This window comes from Lycium ferocissimum, unplaced genomic scaffold (assembly GCF_029784015.1).
Source record: "Lycium ferocissimum isolate CSIRO_LF1 unplaced genomic scaffold, AGI_CSIRO_Lferr_CH_V1 ctg5396, whole genome shotgun sequence".
NCBI classification, from domain to species: Eukaryota; Viridiplantae; Streptophyta; class Magnoliopsida; order Solanales; family Solanaceae; genus Lycium; species Lycium ferocissimum.
Window position 1 is genome coordinate 26,432 of NW_026725969.1, and position 7,282 is coordinate 33,713.

Consider the following 7,282-nt stretch of genomic DNA (forward strand, 5'->3'; position numbering starts at 1 on the left):
ATGGCGCTAACGTGGCGCATAAATTTGGAGGTGTCTAGATGATCAATTTGTAAGTTGGAGTCTTCAACTGACAAAGTGAAGACAAGTTGAGGTGTCGCACATGCGCTTGAAATTGGAGGCATACGCGTCTGTATGCCAAGTTTGAGGGTTTATTTATGTATTTTTTCTAAAAAAAAAAGAAAAAGAAAGGGTGCTGTGGGGGGGTGGGGGGTGTGTGGAGCTTAAGCTCCAGCTATTTGAGTTCGGCATTGAAGAAGGCAAGCAGATTGAACACCAACGCCATCAATGGTAATTATTTTTTTCTTTAATGCTCTGTGAGCTAAGGTTTAAAAGGGTTTAACCCTTCATTGTTAATCAAAGAAAGAAAAAATAGGCAAGCTTAAAGTGAGTTAAAAATAAATTTTTAATAACTTTCTTCATCATTTGTTTATGTATGAATATGATTTAAACAAATTGAGTGACATATATGACTTAAATATACGAACCCAACGAAGAAAATTAAAATAACTAAACGAATTATGGTACACAAAGTTGAAGAAAAAATAGCATTAAAATATGAGGGGCAAACTTGTCTATTTTAAATTATAACATAGTTTTGTTACACTAAATACGAAAGAAGGGAGGTAGGTTTTATTGGCTAAAACCTCAGGGATATCTCTGAAATTATCGCTTTTATTAAACATTGAAGAAGCTTCCGAAAATATTCTCCTCTAATCTAACTCATCCAAAACTTTAATTATGTCTCAATTCCAAGCAGGTGTGATCGGTTATATAAATTTTCACTGTCTATGCCACTCCATATATTTCTATAAGGTCAAATATGGCTGGCTGCAACATAATACTACAGGTTAGCAGATTTATCTGCAAGAAATCAATCCCATGATTCTATCTTCAAGTGAATTCCACATATTAGTTAAAAGAAAGTAGGGGGTTACATATCAATGCTTATTATAGAGCTTTACCGGTAATTACTTTTAACTGATCTGATTCTGTAAATATATTTTACATCATCAGTGCACGCAGAATGTAACCTCAATTAGAAATAGAATATAAGTAAAATGCACTGTCATTGTAATTAATTGTTTTTATATTATCAGGTCATTCAAAAGAGATATATAAGTAAAATGTATCTTAAAATATAATACTACAGGTTACCTGCTACAACAAATAAAGATGACCTGATAGTGTAAAAAAACTGACCGTATATTTAACTTAAACTCAACCAAGAATATATATAAGTTGAAAATTGTCATCATTCATCAAATGCCAATTCAAATATAGTCAAAGTTGCAGTCTTGCAAGTAAAATTTTGGTCTTCCCCAAGAAGACAATTAAGAAAATCAAGATCTGGCATATGTCCAGCATAAGAATAATCAATTGTAGGAAAGAGCTCAAATAAACTATTCATATTTCTAGTCACTGAGTTCACATCACTGTCCTTTTCCTTTTCATGATTCATTCTTTCCACACAATAATACATTAATCAAACATGAGGTGAGCTATTTGATTAAACAATTTAAAAAGTTTCTATGGCGAGTTTACCGCGTTGAAAATCAGTCAAAATTATAGGGGCAAAGAACACTATATATACTAGTAGTTCAAAGTATGTCAAGTATCAAACTAGAGTTTACTTAGCCCATTTGCAGTCATGAAATTCTTGAAAATCTTTTTTCTTTTTTGCATTATTAGCTGTTTCTCATGGCCGACTATTCAGAGCCATTTAAAGACTTATATAGTTCAAGTTGAGTTCCCAGAAAGCCAAATTTCCACTCAATCGTCATCAATTGATTTAAAGAGTTGGTACCATTCTTTCTTGCCAAAGACCATAGCAAGCTCTAGTTCGAACGAAGAACCACGACTGATTCATTCGTACCACAACGTGATGAAAGGCTTTGCTGCAAGGTTATCAGCAGAGCAAGTGAAAGAAATGGAGAAGAAACCGAGCTTTGTATCTGCGCAGCCACAGAGGATATTGTCTTTACACACCACACATACTCCGAGTTTTCTTGGATTGCAACAGAACATTGGCTTGTGGACGGATTCCAATTATGGTAAAGGTGTGATCATTGGAGTCTTGGACAGTGGAATTTTTCCCGACCATCCTTCATTTAGCGACGAAGGAATGCCTCCTCCACCTGCTAAATGGAAGGGAAAGTGTGAATCGAATTTCACTACAAAGTGTAACAACAAGCTCATTGGCGCGAGATCCTATATAAAAGACAATCGTTCGCCAATAGATGATGATGGACATGGCACTCACACAGCCAGCACAGCTGCCGGAGGTTTTGTAAAGGGTGCCAATGTGTATGGGAATGCTAATGGCACTGCTGTTGGGGTTGCCCCTCTTGCTCACTTGGCTATTTATAAGGCCTGTGACTCTATTGGTTGCGCTACCAGTGACGTTTTAGCTGCCATGGATGCAGCTATTGATGATGGTGTTGATATCCTATCCCTTTCCCTTGGTGGATTTAATAGTCCCTTCCATAATGATCCCGTTGCACTCGGTGCATATAGTGCAACAGAAAGAGGCATTCTTGTAAGTTGCGCTGCTGGTAATAGTGGTCCATCCAGTAACTCTACTTCAAATGAAGCCCCATGGATTCTCACAGTAGGTGCAAGCACTCTTGACAGGGAAATTAAGGCTACTGTTAAGCTTGGAAACAAAAAAAAGAATTTGAGGAGAGTCAGCTTTTCATCAAAGGCTCAGAATTCAACTTTTTTGCCTTTGTTTGATCCTGCACAGAATGCAACTGACTTGGACAGCCCTTATTGCGGTACGGGTACACTGTCCGACCCTTCTATTAGAGGCAAAATAGTTTTGTGCATGGTAGGTGGTGGTTATACCAGGATTGAAAAGGGACAAGCAGTAAAGGATGCTGGAGGTGTTGGCATGATTATCTACAATGATCCGGATGATGGTTTCACTACATCGGCCGATGCTCACGTCCTTCCCGCCTGGATGTTACTTATGCAAATGAATTTGAAAATTCTTGCCTACATGAATTCAACAAAGAAACCAGTATCGTAATTACATTCAAGGAACGATAATCGGAGATAGAAATGCACCAGTGGTTGCTTCATTTTCTTTAGAGGACCAAGCATGGCTAGTCCGGGAATCTTGAACCTCGACATTATTGGTCCCGGTGTTAACATTCTTGCTGCTTGGTCAACTTCTGTGAGAACAACAACGACACAAAATCAACCTTCAATATTATTTCTGGCACCTCCATGTCTTGTCCTCACCTTAGCGGAGTAGCAGCTTGCTAAAAAGCATTCACCCCACTTGGTCTCCTGCAACTATTAAATCGCAATCATGACAACCGCGATACGGTAAACCTCGCCAACAATCCCATACTAGATGAAAGGCTTCTTCTGCTAATATCTTTGCAATTGGAGCAGGACATGTCAATCCATCAAGAGCAAGTGATCCGGGACTAATTTATGATACTCCTTTCGAGGACTACTTACCTTATTTATGTGGTTTGAATTACACAAACCGATTAAAAGGAAACCTTCTACAACATAAGGTGAATTGCTCGGAAGTGCAAAGTATTTACGAAGCGCAACTAAATTATCCTTCATTTTCCATCACACTCGGAGCAAATTCTCGGTCATATACAAGAACGGTGACTAACGTCGGTGTGGCCTAAATCATCTTACGGTGTGGAGATAGTTTCACCACAAGGCGTGTCCGTGACTGTTAAACCCTCTACTCTAAACTTCTCCCGATTGAACTTAAGTTGACATACCTGGTGATCTTTTCCAAAACAACCAGCAACTCAAATAGTGATATAGTTCAAGGATTCTTGAAATGGACTAGTAATAGGCACTCCGTAAGAAGTCCGATTGCAGTTGTGCTAGTGTAGTAAAACCGCAATATTATTAGATTTCTAGTATTTCTAATGAATTTTGCTTGTAAAATAAACATGTATGGATGAGGCTCCCCTCCATTACCCTTTTCCTCTTGTTAGTCCAGTACATGCATAGATTTTCTATACTTGTCCATTTTCAGTTCTCTGAGTCAAGACTAATTTAAAATCTACTTCCTCTTAACCATAATACTGATGGGAATTTCATTCTGGTTGGAGAAAGATTTTCATACCATGGGTTTTAAGTTGTTTAGGTGTTTGCTTCTATTAATACACAAGAATGGAGTTATGATCTGTCCACTAAGCGTATAATCGTATTGTGGCGACTGCAAGCCGCTAAACGCCATTATTCAGTGGCAACTCACCTAAAAGTTGTTCTTTGGGACCCTTTTTCAGCAGCGTATCTGCTTAATTTTTTAGCGAATTTATCAGCACAATATCTTAGTGCATAGCAGGAGCTTAATGCACCGGGCTGCCTTTTTTACTGCCATTTTAGTGGTGACTTGTAGGGGTCGTCACAGATAACTTTTAGCTATGGAAGTACTTGGAGCAATCCCAAAGTCGCTACTAAAACCAGTTATATATGCATTAGGATATCTCGGTTCGAGAAAACAAAATAAGAGGCTTGAACCATTTCTTCTTAGTTTTTTCAAATTTGATAAATATTGGTTGGTCGTAAATTTCATTATAGTTTTATGATTCAGAGTATTCTTTCCTGTTTGATCAATTTGAATTCTATATTAGAAGTTGAGTTCCATTCTATTCAGTAAAAAGAATTGATTCAATATATTTCTTGTATTCCCTTTGGTACTATATTGGATTTGAATCAGATTTGGAATCATTAGTCTTTTCTTCAAGATTATGAAAACTGTATTAGCTTCAAAGTTATAAGAATTCCAATCTATGAGGAAAACAAATAAACAGGTATTATCACTATATTGTGTCAATCAAGTAGCTCAACATATTATGTCTGATTTACTTAGACCGTGAACATCAGCATCTAAACCACTAAAGTAGGAGTCACAAAAACATAAAATACCAAGAAAACTAGTCATTGTGACCTAAATGGAGTAATGGGAGGTCTGCCAAGGCAATCATTCGGATATTTCCCAAACCTAACCCGGGAACGGATCAGAGGGAACTACAACATGGGGAATGTCCGTGCCTTGTTGCAAGGCTCATTTTTGGTGCGGATTGCTAACAACTTGTGATCGAGTTACACTATGAGATTACCTTTTGGGCATGTCGTCCTTGTTGTTGTGATCGGTTTATATAAATTTTCACTGTCTAGTCGCTTCATATATTTCTATAAAGTCAAAATTAGCTGGCTGCAAAAGTAATAAAGGTTAGGAGATTGCCCCACAAGAAATCAATCCCATGATCCTCTCAAGGAACTCCACATGTTATCTAATTGTTGTCATTAAAAATAATAAATTATAGGAAAGAGTTCACAAATAGACTATACCATATTTCTAGTCCCTCAGTTCACATCACTGTCCTTTTCCTTTTCTTGATTCATCCTTTCACTTTTTCCCCACATTAATACTTTAATCAACATGAGGTGGGCTAGTGGATTAAACAATTGAAAAGGCTTCCATCCAATAATTTTTTATTTTGGATATTGGTTTCGTTATGAAATATTCATACATATTTAATGAATTTTCTAACACAAATACAGAGTCTAAACCGGTACCTAATATTGGAGCTGTTTCCTGAATTCGAGCTCGAACATTTAAATTTACCAAAAAAAAAAAAAAAAAAAAAAAAGAAGGGAAGATTGAGTATGATCAATTATATGAAAGAGTTCAAATAGACTATTCATATTTCTAGTCACTCTGTTCACATCACTGTCTTTTTCCTTTTCTTGATTCATCCTTTCACTTTATTTTTCTTCTTCTCATGATGGTTCTCTTTTTCCACACAATATACTTTAATCAACGTGAGGTGGGATAGTGGATTAAATAATTGAAGAGGCTTGCATCCAATAATTCTTCATTTTAGTTATTGAGTTCATAACTAAATATTCATTCGTATTTAATGAATTTTCTAATACAAATGCAAAGTCGAAGCTTGAGCCACATGCTTTCTATAGGAAACTCGAATGCTTCGCTAAATTTTCGTGGTATTCGGATCAAAATATCATGATGAAGACTGACCCCTTTGTTTCGTGGTTTAAACTCTATTGATAGTGCAAAATTTCTTTACATGAATTGGTGCAAAATATTGGATGCGTTCAAGATGCTGACAGTCGGCGGTTGACTCAAGTGCAACTCTTCCTGCCTTTGTCGAGTTGTCTTGACACCTTGCGAGGCTTTGACATGCTTGCCTTCACTTACAGGAGAGCAGATTTTTTATTACTGACTTTTCGTAATTGAACTGTTGAAGGAAGTACCGGCGTATATAAATTAAATCCAGTTACATTCGCTCAGACAAACGAAGCGAATGATAATAGTTCAATTTTTCACTCGTTAAGACTAATCAATTCTTGTGTTTCAACCCGACGATTCGCCTTCAGGCAAAGGCGGATCGTCTAAAGGGAAGAATTACGTATTAATCGGGTTTGTGTGCACCTTTCGTTCCGTTCGAAGGCTACGCGTTCTATCGTTATCTTCCACTGAGCGAATTTTCAGAAAGATTATGAAAAAACGCACCATGAAAGAAGTGATGAACGTCGTTATTTGGCAATCGTTTTTCGCCATGTGTGCGATTTTAATTCAATGGAGATTAGATTGAGAATTTCCAGATATCTAACAATGACTTTCATAAGAGGTATAGCTCTAAGGATTTACAATAACTTACAACGGTTAGAAAGATGTCATAGGCTGCTGGAGCTCCGACACAAAGCAGAAAGACCAGTATACACAAAAACACGCTACAAACGCACATGTGGCCTTGGTATATTAAGAAAGTTGAACCAGTCAATAAACATTAGGAATACTCCACTCCTTGTAGGACCTAACAATCAATAGAAAAACTGCAAAACGCAAGATGTGGAAATTGAGAGGATGCAAAACATATTTTCCATATTGTACAACATTAACACTTGCACCAATTCTCTCCACTTAATTCATTTCCTGCAAAATACGAAAAACATTACTCCCTCCGTCCCATAATAAGTGTCACCTTAGTCAAAAAATTTTGTCCCATAATAAGTATCACTTTGGGAAACCAAGACATAAATTGACTAATTTTTTTCAATTCCACCCTTAGACAATAAAATAACATCTTAATGATGATTGAAAAGGCCACATAGTAACTTGGTATTGTTGGATTCTCAATGTCAAAAGGTTTACTTCTTGTGCATGCTCTAATCAAAAAGTAAAAATAATTTATTTTTATTGTATAGGGGTAATTTGGTAAACTTCACATTGCATTAATTCTTGATTTCTTAATATGCGTGTTTTTAGTTAAGG

General features: G+C 36.7%; 1 pseudogene; it reads left to right on the plus strand.

The window, feature by feature from the left end:
* Window positions 1–1,648: 1,648 nt before the first annotated feature.
* LOC132044891 (subtilisin-like protease 4) lies at window positions 1,649–3,866 on the plus strand (annotated as a pseudogene).
* The last annotated feature ends 3,416 nt before the right edge of the window (window positions 3,867–7,282 follow it).